Source organism: Mesoplodon densirostris, chromosome 8, assembly GCF_025265405.1.
Source record: "Mesoplodon densirostris isolate mMesDen1 chromosome 8, mMesDen1 primary haplotype, whole genome shotgun sequence".
NCBI classification, from domain to species: Eukaryota; Metazoa; Chordata; class Mammalia; order Artiodactyla; family Ziphiidae; genus Mesoplodon; species Mesoplodon densirostris.
In genome coordinates this window covers 51,696,155-51,712,443 of record NC_082668.1, presented here as the reverse complement: position 1 = coordinate 51,712,443, position 16,289 = coordinate 51,696,155, and positions in this window count along the sequence as shown.

Below are 16,289 nucleotides of genomic sequence, written 5' to 3'. Positions count from 1 at the left end.
CTTGTGTCTGTTATCTCTGTTACTGGGACTCTATAGACTGAATGCTTCTTGAAAAAAAGTACATCTATATTTGAATTGAATTCTTTCTCGAGTATAAGTTTCATGGTATCTGAACTGCACAACTGCCGTGTGATACATGTAATGAGCTGTATTGATGATGTGTTATAAATTTCAAATAACTAACATTATTCTCAGGTTCATACACTCTTTCATGGGAAAGATATATTGCATGAATGTATAAAAAAGGTAGCCAGGTAAAAATAATAGGGAGTGATGGCTACCACGCAAAGGTGGAGAGCACATACATAAATGCCCTGGAATTAAAATTTAAAAAGAAGGAACATTCTGCTAGTCTTTTATAACTCCTGATCCATCACTTAGCTAGCTCTCTATCATCCTTTACTATCATTTTGAAATAGTTTCTTTATAGAGTGACACTAATTTTGGAATTAAGCCAACATTTCTAGTCGAAAAATATTTTATTTTATTTTCTAACCTGAATTACAAAGGAAGACACTACTATGTGATTCTTGAGAATGTACTACCTTCTCTCTCAATTCTATGTGATTTTTCTAATAGAAGGGCTTTGAGGTATGAATATGATTCTGACCATCTTTGCTCCCTAGTGTTTTTTCTTCCACCTTGATCAGCATACATCACCATCACCATGTTTGAGCCTACTTCCCAAATGGAAAATATTGTTATAGTTAATATCCTTAGTAAGTATGTAAAAAAAAACATAATTAACAAAATTCTGGTCTCTTATATTTGGGCTGTTCTCCTAAGTAAGAATTGGGTTCATAATATATTCTATGAGTCTTTGCATTTTCAGTGTCCTTCTTTATAACTTGACTGTGAAGCATTTCAGTGTTAATGATGTTGAATAATTTGTGTTCTAGCACTTACTACAATTCCTAGAATATAGTAATTCTACCTACAATTTGTTGAGTACCTTCTCTATGTTAAGCATATTGGTAGTCATTGTATGTACACTTAACTAATGAATGAATTAATGAATGCAAGTTGAGTTAAGACTTAATGTTTGATGTCTAGAAGAAAAAGAAAAAAAGCCCTTTCTTCCTATCTGAGGGTGAAAAGACTGGTGTAATTGGAAATGAGTGCAGATATTACCAGAATTACAGTGACTTTCATGACAGAGTATCTCTGCTAGATAAGAAAGGAAAGAAGCTGCTGGAAAGGAAACTATTGGAAAAAAATACAATTCGTGAGGAAATAAGTGACTACACTTTTGAACTAAGTTCACTGGAATTCAAAATATAAATATTACTACAGAGCAACATGTTTTTAAAATAGAAAGAAAATATAATAGCGTTTAATTACTGGGAGACATTTTTTTCATGTATAAATTTTATTTCTGCAAGTTTCACCAGTGAGGCACTGATTACCCTTTGTTTTGGATTATCTTTTCAAGGGTATATTTGAAGAGTGCAGGGCCTTGGGGGATAGATATATTGTCTATATCTGGAGCAAAGCCAGCTTGTTTACAGCCTTGGAAGATAGAGATAGTATTTACTTCCAGAACAAAGTAAACATGCTTATGGTTCAGTATAATAATGACTCACTCCAGAGAAAAGTTTAAATGAAACACGTTTTATGTAAAACTGCCATTCCAGGAAGTTCTGTAATTCAACACACTGTCTTCTTTGTGCTACCCTGTTTCAATCGGGGAAAAGAGGACCAGTGCAAGAAAATAATGATACACAGGTGTTGACTTAAAAAAAAAAACATGCACAACGTGAGAGTTGTGAGTTAAGTTTTATTTGGGGCGCAATGAAGACTGCAGCCCGGGAGACAGCTTTTCAGCTAACTCTGAGAAACTGCTCTGAGGAGGCGAGGGGAGGGGCTGGGAAATACAGGAGTTTTGCAACAATGAGCAGGTAATTGGGAATGTCAAAAGATTATTGTTAAATAAAGAAAACCAGATATCTCAAGTTTAGAAATTTAGCGCTTTTCTGTGTATGGGAAGATGCAAGAGTCTGGGCTCACTTAAATCATTCCTTTGATATGCATCTCAGCTATCTGGGGCCTGTATTTTCACACCCTAGTTTCCTTAGGGCTCACCTCAGGGAATGGCTTCAGTCTGATGGCTGCTAGATGGCAGGTATTCTTTTCAGCCCTGAGTTTCCTTGGCTCATCGGCTCACGTTGGAGGGCTGCAATCGTTGATGTCTGTGGCATCCTTTGTTTATTGATATGGTAGGAAATATTCCATTGATAAATATTCCATTTATTACAGGCTATAGCTATTGCTCTGAGTAATAACTTTTGTCTCTGACCCAAGGATCTTGTGTCTCTACTAGCCTCTGTGAATTATGGAGCAGCAGGCTAACATGATAACTTTGCAAGTAAATTCTCAGTCCCTTCAGAATATGGATATAACCATGTTAAACAATATATAACCATTTTTTATTTTTATCTTCTCCCAATTTTGAGAATTTTCAAAAAGGTGGGTAAATATAAAAACTACTAACTTACATGTCTTAATGAAGGCATAATTACCAATAGAATTATCCACTTTGGTATCAATATGTACTTCTTATAAAGAAAAATATGGAATAAATATAGATTGGTGAGGGAATTCACCACGGATTTAGATATTGAGCCAGATTTACATTTTCAGTGGCGCAAGTAAGGCAAGCAGTAACACAATGATCTATTTTAAGTAGATAATTGAAAGACTCTGTTCTGATGCTGAATCACATGAGATATTTGAACTCTACTTGTTAAAATAAAAAGAAAATTTTAAAACAATATGCACATCTGGTACTTAAAAAATCTATATATGGGTGTTAGGCATAAGGATATTTTTTTAAAGAATTTTCCTCACTAAATTAAAATGTATTCATCTGTAATGAGAAAAAAAACTTGTTTCCAGAGTGTCTATGCTGAGCATATTAAATCTCCACACATTTAATGCTGAGGTCTAAAGACACAGATCATGGCAGATTCTCACACTGGAATTGTGAAGCTAAACATTGTTGTGAATTACTGCGACCTAGCATATTTTTTGTGATCTAGTCTCCCACCTCTAAAAATAATATTGTTATAATTGTACCACAAAGGTGTTAGTTTTAAAACATAAGATTATTAAGAAAAATTACAATTTGATATTCTGGTTTTTTAGATACTTACAGACATTTAAAAAACATAAAGTAGGTTTTAAAACAATTTAACTTTCTTTTAATTTTAGTTAACACTTGCTCTTAAAAACATTCTCTGCTATTTCAATGTCAATATATTGAAGCAGCATCTTTAAGGAAGTTCTTTTCAGGTCACTTTATTTAAAAAGTCAGTAATAATACTATATTGTGCATACACTACATTTCTTTCAAAGAGCTCAGTGTATATTATTTATATGTAATTAACACACAACATACGTGAGGTCAATCACATAATGATGAAAAAGACTGGTCTTGGGGCTCCCTCCCTTGCATTCAATATTCTTTTTCCATTAGAATATAAATACATGGCACAGGATCTAATGTTTTTGTAACACTAACTGGATTCCACGCATTGTATAATCATTTTTCATACATTACCTTATAGCATGGTATGTTATGACCACACTCAGGCTTCATGACTTATGAGAAAGATACCTAGGACTCAGAAACTGCTGTATCCATGGTTATGGTTTATCAGAATGAAAGAATACAGATCAAAACAGCAAAGGGAAATGATTCATGGGGTGAAGTCCAGGAGAAACCAGAAGCAAGCTTCCCGTTGTCCTGTCCCAATGGAATCATACACAGATGTGCTTAATTCTCCCGGCAGTACTGTATGACAGTCTGTGTGAGGTGTTGCCAACTTGAGAAGTCCACACAAGCCTTGGTATCCAGAATTTTTACTGGGGATCTGTCACATAGGCAGTCAGTGCCTACATGGCTGGCTCAGCTACTCATACTCTAGCAACTTCACTTTCTGCCCACCCTAGCCTGATGCCTTGAGCAAAAACAGGCATTTACCGTAAACTATTTTAGGATAAACACTACCAGAGCTACTTTAGTGAGGATAACCTTATTGATATAAATGATATAAACTTATTGACAAAAATTGTTATGACAAAAATGACCAAGATGTCCCAGGGGAAATGATGCTGGCAAAAATACTTTACATTAAAGGAGCTCTTACATATTTCCTGACAGTGAAATTGCAAGTGGTAAAATACTATAAAATGACCCACAGTTAGAAAAGAACATGACAATTTTCCATGACATAGAAAAGATTCTCACTCTGTATTGTAAGTTATATGATGAGTAGGAAGCAAACACTATTCAAACTACTCTCAATAGGTTTTTCTTTTTACAAAGAAACAAACAACTCAATTCTTAAGGTATGTAATGCTTTATACTACGGTGTACTAAATGGTATTATTAGCATTTTCATTTTTCTATACATTTATAATTGAAATAAGAGAGTTTTTAATGTCTTGATAAAAATTTTTAAAGGTCACGAAAAATTGTAAAAGTTTTACATTAATTATTTTTTAATTGTGATTAAAAACAATACAAAATTTATCTTCTTAATCATTTTTAAATGTATAGTTCAATAGTGTTAAGTATATTCACATTCTTGTGTAACATCTCCAGAACTTTTTCATCTTGCCAAACTGAAACTCTATGCTCATTTTACAACTCCCCATTTTTACTTCTCCCCAGCCCCTGATAACCAAATTCTCCATTCTGTTTTTATGAATTTGACTACTTTAAATATCTCATACATGGAATCATATAGTATTGCTTTTTGTGACTGGCTTATTTTACTTAGCATAGTATCCTAAAGGTTCATCCATGTTGTACATGAGACAGGATTTCCTTCCTCTTTAAGGCTGAATTATATTTGATTATACACAATTACCACATTTTGTTTATCCATTTGTTTGTCCATTTATTCATAGATGGACATTTAGGTTTCTTCCACATTTTAGCATTGTGAATAGTACTGCAATGAGCACTGGAATGCTAACACCTCTTCAAGACCCTGATTTCAATTCTTTTGGATAAATAGCCAGAAATGAAATTGCTGGATCATAAATCCCCACAGGCCAGTACAGATAGAGGCTGTTAGAATGCATGCAGACTCAGGGCCCATATCTCCTTAATAAAAGCTCTGTTCACAAATTTGAGGTGTATTAAAATTGCCAGTGGAACTCCTTAAAACATAGCTTGCTAGACCCTCCTCCCATGCCCTGAGTCTCTGATTTGGGAGGTTCTACTTTTTTAATTTTTTGAAGAATTGCCATACTGTTTTCCATAGTGGTTGCCCCATTTCTCATTATTGAAATTGCTTACATGGCTTTAAGTTGCATGGTGATTTTTATTAACAGTCCTATAGTGCTATGCAGAGTGAGAGCTATGTGTGCAAAGAGAATATATATATATATATATATATATATATATATATATATATATATAGACATACACACACACGTTCATCCAGTGGTGTGCTAATGCCATTGCTTATTGCTTGCAAGAATTGACTATGTGAATCTTTTCTTATATGAGAGAGTAATAAAGTATAAGTTTTGGTCTGATTATTTGAATGTATGGAATTGACATCATTTGAGATGGGGAAAGTTATTGGAGGAATAAGTCTCCATGAAAAGATCAATTAAGTTTTGACAATTTGATTTTGAGAATTTTATATTATATAGCTAAATGGGGATGCCGAAAAGTCAGTCTGCTAAAGAAGTCTTGAGTTCTGGAGATAGGTCTGAGCTATAGACTGATATTTGGAAGTTGAAGGAATGTAGACCATCTTTGAAAGCAGGGCCAACTAGATAATTTGTGGGGACCAGGGCAAAAAAATGTATGATGGCCTATTCAAAAAGCAGGAAAAAGGTTTTTCCTTTCTTCTACAGTCTCTCTTTCAACCTATCATGGTGTTTTTTATATGCTATTTAATGTTGCCCTTTCTCCAGCATGAGATTTTTATGAATTGACTGCAAATCGTAACAGATGCCTGGGGCCCCACCTCACAACTTGGCATACAGGGCACAGGCACCCAACCTCAACGCTCCTTGATCCTGCACCCAGGTCCCTCACAGGGTGCTAAAGGTGGCAGTGGTTGCTGGGTGAGAGCAGTAGAGCAGAAGACAAGGAACTCATCCTAAGGAGACTGGATGGGTGGTGTAAGGAGGGAATGCACCTGAACTGTGGCTCCAGCTACTTGGTGCATGCTCCATTTTTTTCATCAGACTTCACTTTCGAAGCACATTCAAAGGTAAATTTATTAACAGTTTCAATATAAACATTTCAGAGCATTAAACCCTGAGCAGGGACCTGTGCCTCTGCAGTAATTGCACACTTCAAAGCCATCCGATTGAATCAGATGACTAGAAGGGTTAATGAAGAAAGAGAAGTGAAGAATTAACTCTGGTGCACTTGAGCATAAGGAAGTAGAAAACAGAAGCAACCGGGATTCCCTGGTGGCACAGTGGTCGAGAGTCCACCTGCCAGTGCAGGGGACACGGGTTCGTGCCCTGGTCCGGGAAGATCCCACATGCCATGGAGTGGCTGAGCCCGTGAGCCATGGCCGCTGGGCCTGCACGTCTGGAGCCTGTGCTCCACAACGGGAGAGGCCACAACGGTGGGAGGCCCGCATACCACAAAAAACAAAACAAAACAAAACAAAACAAAAAACAGAAGCAACCAGCAGAGGAGACTGAAAGGTGTCAGGGAAGTAAGAGGCAAAGTAGAAAGTATGTTATCTTGGAAGCGAAGACAAAAAAGCTATCGGTGATGAGGAATGTAAATTATGGAAAATGTTGCCGTGAGGCTGAGTAAAAATGAAAATGAAAATGGGTCTTTGGATTTCCTACCCAGATGCCATCGATGCCCATGACGAGTAGTTTTAGTGGAACAATGAGGGTTGAAAGCCTAAATGGTGAGATTTTGAGACCAAATGGGAGAAGCGTTGAAAACTTAGCATGGGCTGCTCTTTCAAGAGATCTTTCTGTAAAAAAAAAATAAATAAAATAATAATAATAATAATAATAATAATAATAATAATAAAGGGCAAAGAGATGGGCTATAGGGTTAAAGTACTTTTTTTTCCAAGGATATGAGACATTTATTTATTTATTTATTATAAAAATCATTACATTGACAAACTTGTAGTAACCCACACATCTGCAAGTAGAAACTGAGGCACCAAGTGATTTATAACTTATCAGTGTCTATAATGTGAGTCTCTCTTGTGCTTAGTTTAGAATATGGTGAGGGAGTCAAACCAACTTGAACATTCAGATTTAAATTCTTAGCACCTACCTTGAAATGTATGCACCATACTTTATTTTTTATTTATTTTTATTTTTTTCTTCTAGTTTTAACTGAGATATAATGGACGTATAGTACTGTGTAAGTTTAAAGTGTATAGCATAATGATTTGACTTATATACATCATGAAATTATTATCACAATAAGTTTAGTGAACATCATTTCATAGCGATAAAAATTTAAAGAAATAGAAAAAAAGGATTATCCTTATGATGAGAACTCTTAGGATTATCCTCTTAACAACTTTCATATGTAACACACAGCAGGGTTTATTATATTTATTGTGTTGTACATTAAATCCCTAGTACTTATTTAGTTTAAAACTGGAAGAACCTACCTTTAGGCTGCCTTCATCCAATTCCCCCTTCTCTCATTGCCCCACACCTCTGGTAACTACGAATCTGATCTCTTTTTCCATTATTTTGTTTTTGAACTATAATTGACCTAAAACTCTATGTTAGTTCCTGTTACACAACATAGTGATTTGGTGTTTCTATACATGTCAAAATGATCATCATGATAAGTCTAGTTTTGTCACCATACAAAGATATAACAGAGTCACTGACTATATTCCCCACACTGTGCATTTCATAGCTATGATTTATTTATTTTGCAACTGGAAGTTTGTACTGCTTATGTCCCTCACCTATTTCTTTCTTCCACCATACTTTAAATGACCTTGAATTCCTTTGTGTAATTTTATATAACAGATTATTATTTTACTCAGTGGTATAAAAACATGAATGTATAAGAATATACAATGGTATAAGAACATTCATTTTAAATGAAATCCTTTGGATATAATAAAAGTGGCCAAATCATTAATCAACTCATTTTTATTTTCCAAATATTCTTTCTCCATTATTAAATACAGACCATATCATTATGGTAAATTTTAATAGATGATACAGTAAAGTTATGTCATTGATATTTATATGAAAATTGTTTGTTTTTTAATACTGTTGATGTACTTATATAAATATTAACCCTTTTGATAAATATGCATTATAAAACCTCAGTTCACTATTTCAAAATAAATACCTTAATTCCTGGTGTTTCTTTTAAAATCTTCCTACTACAATATTAGCAGCCTTTCTAATTTGGTTTCTCTCCTACATAACAGTTTATTAATGTGTAAAGCCTAGGTTAAAATAAACCTAACACAAAGCACATTTATGTAATGATAATTATACTAAGAATGTACTAAAAGGTATCATTTCTAACCTTGCTCCATCACTAATGACTTTAAAATGAAGACCTACCTCTTTCTAAAATCTATGCAAGAAGATACAAGATTAAAAGTGCAAAGTATCCAAAGCTGCATGTTAGAATAAATTAGAATAAGTTAAGAAGTGATGGTATTGTAGAGAGAGGCACAGCTATAAGGACAAATACTTTTTCAGAAAGTAGACTACTTACCAAAGCAATTTCAAAATTAAATGTAGTTATTTTTAACTGTGTTCTGAGACTCACACATAGCACTGTATTTTAAATATTTGCTATGGCCTTTTAAGCTTGAAGTGACATGAATTGGACACGAAATTTATGCAAAGTCAATTGCCTTATTCATTTATTAGGATTTATCTTATTAGTAATTTAAATGTAATATTGTTCATATGCTAAGTAATGCTTTGATGTTAGTCATATAGTGATATGATAGTGATATGATAGTTGATAGCAAAAATGTGGTATCAGCAATATTCTTGCATTATTATTCCAGTGTCAAAATAATATATGGTGAAATCTAGTTCTTATTTAAAGAAGTTAACTTTTAAACTTACTTCAGCCATTTTAAAGTTGATTATATTTTAGAGTATGATTAAAAGCAGTCACTTTAATTAAAAACAAGAAAATAACCAAGATCATTTGAAATTTGTTTCCTTCCTTCTTTCCTTCCTTCCTTCATTTTCTTCCTTTGTTCCCTTTTTACCTTTTTTCCATTATTTTGGGGGAATATCAAATTTATCTGGGAGATCTGTTCTTTGAAAGGTCTTTTTATATATTTATATTTATATTTCTTTTGCTGGTATATACAATATAGCATTATGTGTTCATTTTTGTCTTCTTTCAAATTGAAATGTTTACTTTTCTTCAATTATAATTTAAGATAGTCTGCAGGAGGCAAGCATTTATTATTGTTATTTTGTCATAACCCTTTATTATTGTTATTTTGTTGTAACATTTATTTTGTCTTAAAAATTTGTCTTGGATTATTTTGATGCAATGGAGAGAAGAAAAATATTAGGAAGGTTATGATTTGGTTATTCTTATATTCCTCACTTTTAGAGAGATGATATTCTATATAATACAAATAATTAATACAGGAATCAAATTATTCATTCTGAAAAACTTAACTGAAGTTTATAAGATAATTTACATACTGGGAAGTTGTTTGGTGAATCTATATGAGCCCATAATTGTATTATGTGTGCCACTTTCATCAACACTCATAGGAATCTCCAGATGTGCTCTACTTGTTCCCGTGAAGAGAGTTGCTCAAGAATTCTATTTTGAATGAAATCTAACATTTATGTACATGGAACTATTAAGACATACATCTCATAAATGTTTTACATCTTTTCAACTTTAGAAAAAAGCAGACAATATGTATAAACAATGAATAGGTTTTAATTCTCATTAACATATCTAAGTTAAGTTAGAGTTTATAATTTCTCTAACATAGCAAGCTTGACACTTCTATATGTAACTAAAATATCCCAGATTCCTAAGACATAATTCAGGCTCATTTCCTCCATTTTCTTTTAAATTGAAAGCACTCAACCCTGTATATAAAACTCCCTTCTTAAAAAATAAAATCAAAATAATGTCTATCTAAAAGCAGAAAATTGTGTTATATTGTGCGTATGACCCATTTAAAGCAGCTACATTTTATACCTCGCAGTTTTAAATGGACCAACTTATTTAAGTAACTGAACATAGACAACCTTAGAAGTAAAACCTAACAACTGGAACAATGTGATGATGATATCGTGTAAATTTCCTTTTTCTATGATCCATTGGCCTGTCTAAGCTTTTTATTTATTTATTTACTCTTTCTCCCCCTGGAAGTTATTTCATGCAGAGATAGTAGAAAAAAATGAGGGTGGTTTTTATGTTCTTGGCTATTAAAACAATTCTGTTTCACTTTCAGTATTTTGTTCTGCTCTAAGTATCTTAGGTAACATGCATATCTACTTTATAAGTATTTCCTAAAGCATAACATGATGTAAAACAAAATTCATTGAAATGGGTGAAAAATACTTTTTTTTTTAAAATAAAGTGTCAGTGTTTATGAAAATAACAATCGAGTGCAGTAGCTAGACCAGTTCAAGTTATTTTTTTCTAACAGAATTGCTGCTAGACTAAAATTCTGTTCAGAAGCATCCTCACTGGAGGTCTTTTTAAGGACAGCTTGCCAGTGATGCCAAATTAAGAAGTTCAGGCTAATGTTCTAGGACCTTCTGGATACTATAGCCAGTAAAACAGGCCTCAGTAAAATGCCCGGTTCTTGTCAATGTTAGACGGGCTGTATAAGCTTTGTCTGGCCAGCTTGTAATTTATCTATCCAAAAGAGATAAGAAGGGTGGAGTTGTTATTTAAATAAGCATCAAAATGTACCCTCTGGGGCCTCCCTGGTGGCGCAAGTGGTTGAGAGTCCGCCTGCCGATGCAGGGGATGCGGGTTCGTGCCCCGGTCTGGGAGGATCCCATATGCCGCGGAGTGGCTGGGCCCGTGGGCCATGGCCGCTGAGCCTGCGCGTCCGGAGCCTGCGCGTCCGGAGCCTGTGCTCCGCAACGGGGGAGGCCACAACAGTGAGAGGCCCGCATACCGCAAAAAAAAAAAAAAAAAAAAAAAAGTACCCTCTGCTGGGCTTCCCTGGTGGCGCAGTGGTTGAGAGTCCGCCTGCCGATGCAGGGGACACGGGTTTGTGCCCCGGTCCGGGAAGATCCCACATGCCATGGAGTGGCAGGGCCCGTGAGCCATGGCCGCTGAGCCTGCGCATCCGGAGCCTGTGCTCCGCAACAGAAGAGGCCACAACAGTGAAAGGCTTGCATACAGCAAAAAAAAAAAAAAAAAAAAAAAAAAAAGTACCCTCTGCTTAGTTATTCAGAGCCAAAAAATTAGCATAAAAATCCCAGTGCAGTAAAAAATGTACATTTCCTCAAACAGCACTAGGCAACCCAAAAGCTTTAGACAAACAACTGGCACATTTATTCTGACATGAAAAATGAACCTCAACCAGGATAATGGAAAACACATACTAGCAATAATACTTGTTTTCTCATCATGGATCATAGCCTTGGCCTGGAGCCTTCCATTCCTCTTTGCCGAAGTATCAGCAGTGAGAGAAGCCAATATCTTGGGGCTTTCAGTTATGTTCAGGTCTTAGCCATGGCCCTATGTAGGCAAAATTGTGTCAAAGTAGTTGGCAATATAATGACCCAGAACTGTTATGTCTGTTGGCAAAACACAGGCTGGCATAAGTTTGCTCCATATGTGCTTCCAACTAAACGCTGATTTGCCAGATTTGTCAAGCAGCCACATACAGATTTGAGGGCCCATCCGTGAGCCTCACTGGCATTGCAAATTTATAATGGTGGTAAACGAAATGGTAAGATAACTTTTTTTTCCCCCACATTTGAATTTAGGATGAATTTCTAGGTCATTCAAATGTGTTATTTTGAAATCCAGTCAAAATCATTTATAATTTATAGTGATTGAGTTTTAGGTCAGGAGGAAGCATTTGTCAAAAATTCATTTTAAGTTTCTTACTTTTAGATGAGAAAACTGAAATCCAGAGAAATAAAGTATAATGTCCATAAAACAAAGAACTTAAAATAGAATCCGTGCTCCCCAAATCCTGGATTATGTACTCTTCCACCTGCACAAAGTCATTTTTACATTGCTGGAAGTTGAAATAGTACTTTGTTCATTTATTCAGCAAATATTTATTAAGACTAACCATATATCAGGAACTGAACTAGAAACTGAAGATTAAAAGGTAAATAGGATGGGTCTGTGGAGTATACATTCTAGAATGAAGAGATAGAAAATAAGTAAGTAAATTAAAATTTCAGGTAAGGTTAACTATTCCTAAATCAATCAAACAACCAATCAATTAAATAACCAATGCAAAGAGAGAATGGGGAAGACTACTTTTGATTTTAATGGTCAAAGAAGGCATCTCTAAGAAGATGATATTTGAGTTGATGTCTGAATAATAAAAATAAATTGGTCTATTACACAATCTTGAGTAGAGCATTCCAGACAGAAGGAACACAAGTGTTAAAGGCTCTCAAATAAAAATAATTTTCATGTGTAAAGGGGCAGAAAGAAAATAAGAATGGCAAAAGTAGAGTTGGAGTCTGCTTGAATTAGGTTTTTTTTTTTTTTTTTTTTTTTTTTTTTTTTGCGTTACGCGGGCCTCTCACTGCTGTGGCCTCTCCCATTGCGAAGCACAGGCTCCGGACATGCAGGCTCAGTGACCATGGCTCACGGGCCCAACCACTCTGTGGCATGTGGGATCTTCCCGGACCGGGGCACGAACCCGTGTCCCCTGCATCGGCAGGCGGACTCTCAACCACTGCGCCACCAGGGAAGCCCTAGGATTTTAATACTGGAAATGAAAAAGGGTATGTATGGAGTTTAGATTTGTTTTGGAGACAAAGCTGAAGAACTTGTTGATGGATAAAGTTTAAGAGATGAGAGAAAGAGGAGTATCAAAAATAACTCTGGGATTATTTGGCTTGGGTAATTTGGGGGATAGAAACAACATTTATTGAGATAGAAAAGACATAGGAGAAGCAGGACTTCTGTGGGGGTGGCAAAGATAAGCCAGAGTTCTACTTTGGCCATAAAAATGATTGAGACAGCTATTTAAAACCCATGGGAAAATGTAAAAGAGGCAGTTGTGTATAAAGATATGCAAGACAGAGGAACAATCACTGCTGTACATGCAACTTGGTTAGTTGTTGGCAACTGGTAGTCATAAGTCTTAAAGAGTACCTCCAGGTATATAGCACATCTAGATGGGGGAGTTGTCCTCTTACATCACTGCTTCCAGAATGCTCTTTCTCCTAGCTTTGAGCACAAATTATTAGACTATACTACTTGCTGTTGCTCCTCATAGTAGCCCTCTACAGATTCTTAGATTACTCTTCCAAAGATTTTAGGTCACAGTTTATTTTCTTTCTCTCCAATACTGTTCTTGTCATAAGTATTATAATTTTGAATATCCATGTAGACAATCCTTCCCATATCCTAGCTTCAGAGTTTCTTGACCTGAATGATCTTCTTTAACCCTGCTTTCTCAGTCACCATCTAGATCTTACACCCTACTCCATAAACTCAAGTTCAAACATTCTAGTTCCCAAACATCATCTTCTGTTTTTATAGTGGTTCCTCTTTATACATGTATTCCAACAATTCTTTCATTAATATTTGATTGATTTTTCTTCCTTTTCCCTCCAAACCTCTCATAATGATCTATCATGATGATCATTTCCTTTCATATAATCTTTACTCATTTGCCCACATCACTCTCCATCTTCCTTGCTTGGTGAATTCTAAACACAAATTAAATCCAACACTTTTCTTACTGTATACCTGCTTCCGGGCAGATGAATACGGCAGGCAATAAAACATGCTTACATGTTTCAATTTAAATTCATAGCGATTAAATACAGATGACCTCTGGGTAGCCTGCTGAATTTCCATTGCCAATTTTCTCTTCTGCAATCCAGACAATTTTTTTTTAACACTGCTCACATCTTGCAACTTTCAGCACCTCTATCTGTCCTTCATTCTTAGCTGATAACCTTGATTTGTTTCACTGGAGGAAAAAAAAATTCCAGCAGAAATGATTTGGGACCTCTCCACCAACAAATCTACCAGCCTCCCAAATCTAGCATTCATATGCTCTGCCATCTCTCCTGTTAGTGTGGAAAATTCTACATACTCGTGGGAAAGGCTAATCCATCCATTTGTGCACTGAATCTCATCCCCCGACACCCCCCAAACCTATTCAAAGACATTACCTCAGGAATTGTCCTCTCTTCTGTACTATTATTTTTCCCTCATACCAAATTATCCTCATTAGAATATTAACCTGCTTTTACAACTGCTGTCTTAATGAACTTCATCCTCTTTGAGCCTACATCCTCCTTCAGGTATCACCCCATATTTCTGGTGACCTATTCCATAAAATTCCTTAAAACAGCTCTTTATACTCCCTGTCCTCACTTCTACTTTTCTATTCTCTTTCTTTATTCTTCTACCTTTATTAAGACATAATTGACATATAACACTGTATAAGTTTAAGGTGTACAATATGATAATTTGATTCATGTATATGTTGCTAAATGATGACTAAAATAATGTATATAATAGAATATTGTTAACTACAATTACCATGCTGTTTATTAGATCCCCAGAATTATTCATCTTATAACATAAATTTTATGTCCTTTGACCTGTATCTCCCCACTTCCCACATCACCCAGGCCCTTTCAACTACCATGGTACTCTCTGTTTCTGTAAGTTTGGATTTTTTTTTAGATTCCACATACAAGTGAGATCATACAGTATAGTTGACCCTTGAACAACAGGGGTTTGAATTGCACAGGTCCACTTACATGCAGATTTTTTTTTAATAGTAGGTACTATGGTACTACACAATCTGTGGTTGGTTGAATCCATGGACTTGGAAGCACAGACATGAATGAACCTGATAAGGAGGGCCTACGCTAAGTTATACCTGGATTTTCCACTACATGAAGGGTCAATGCCCCTAAACCCTGCTTTGTTCAAGGGTCAACTGTATTTGTCTTTCTCATCTGAATTATTTTACTTAGCATAATGCCCTTGAGGTTTATCATTGTTGTGGTATGTGGCAGGATTTCCTTCTTTTTTTGGCTGAATAGTATTCTATTATACATATAACCTCATTTTCTTTATTCATCTGTCAATGGACACTTAGGTTGTTTCTATGTGTTGAACATTGTAAATAGTATGGAACATGGCGGTGCAGATAACTCTTCGAGAATGTTTCCATCTCTTGTCTTTTTGATGATAGCCATTCCTACAGGTGTGACATGATATCTTATTGTGGTTTTAATTGCATTTTCTTGATGATTAGTGGTGTTGAACATCTTTTCATGTATCTATTGGCCATTTGTATGTCTCTTTTGGAGAAATGTCTATTCAGGTCCTCTGCCCATTTTTAAATTGGGTTATTTATTTTTTTCTATTGTTAGGGATTCTTAGATATTTTAGGTATTAACCCTTTATTTGATATGTGGTTTGCACATATTTTCTCCCCTTTCATAGGCTGCGTCTTCATTTTGTTTAATGTTTCTTTTGCTGTGCAGAAGCTCATTAGTTTGATGTAGTCTCACTTGTTTATTCCTGCTTTTACTTTTAATGTCATATCCCGAAAAAACGTCAAAACCAATGTCAAGAATCTTGTTCTTTACATTCTCTGTTAAAAGCTTTACAGCTTCAGTTCGTACATTTAAGTCTTGAATCCATGTCAAACTGATTGTTGTGAGTAGTGTAGGGCTCAATATCAATATCATTCTTTTGCATGTGAATATCCAGTTTCCCGTCACCGTTTACTGAAAAGACTCTCCTTTCCCCATTGAGTGTTCTTAGCTACCTTGTCAAATATTAGTTAACTGCATATGCATGGGTTTATTTCTGGGCTCTTGATTCTGTTATTTGGTCTATATGTGTGTTTTTTTGCAGGTACTAAACTGCTTTGATTACTGTAACTCCAAATTATTGTTCTTGGGGAGCATAAGAGTGAGGGACACCTTATTCAGTCATCTTCCTCTATTCTCCCTTGAATCAACCCTAGTCAGAGTTCTTCTACCTCCCAGCTACAGAAACAACTTTTACCAGAATCATCCATGTTACAGAAATCAACCAGTAGTTGATCACTTTCTTTTTATCAAAACTTGATTTCTGGGACATCACTTTCTTTAGAGTTTTCTAA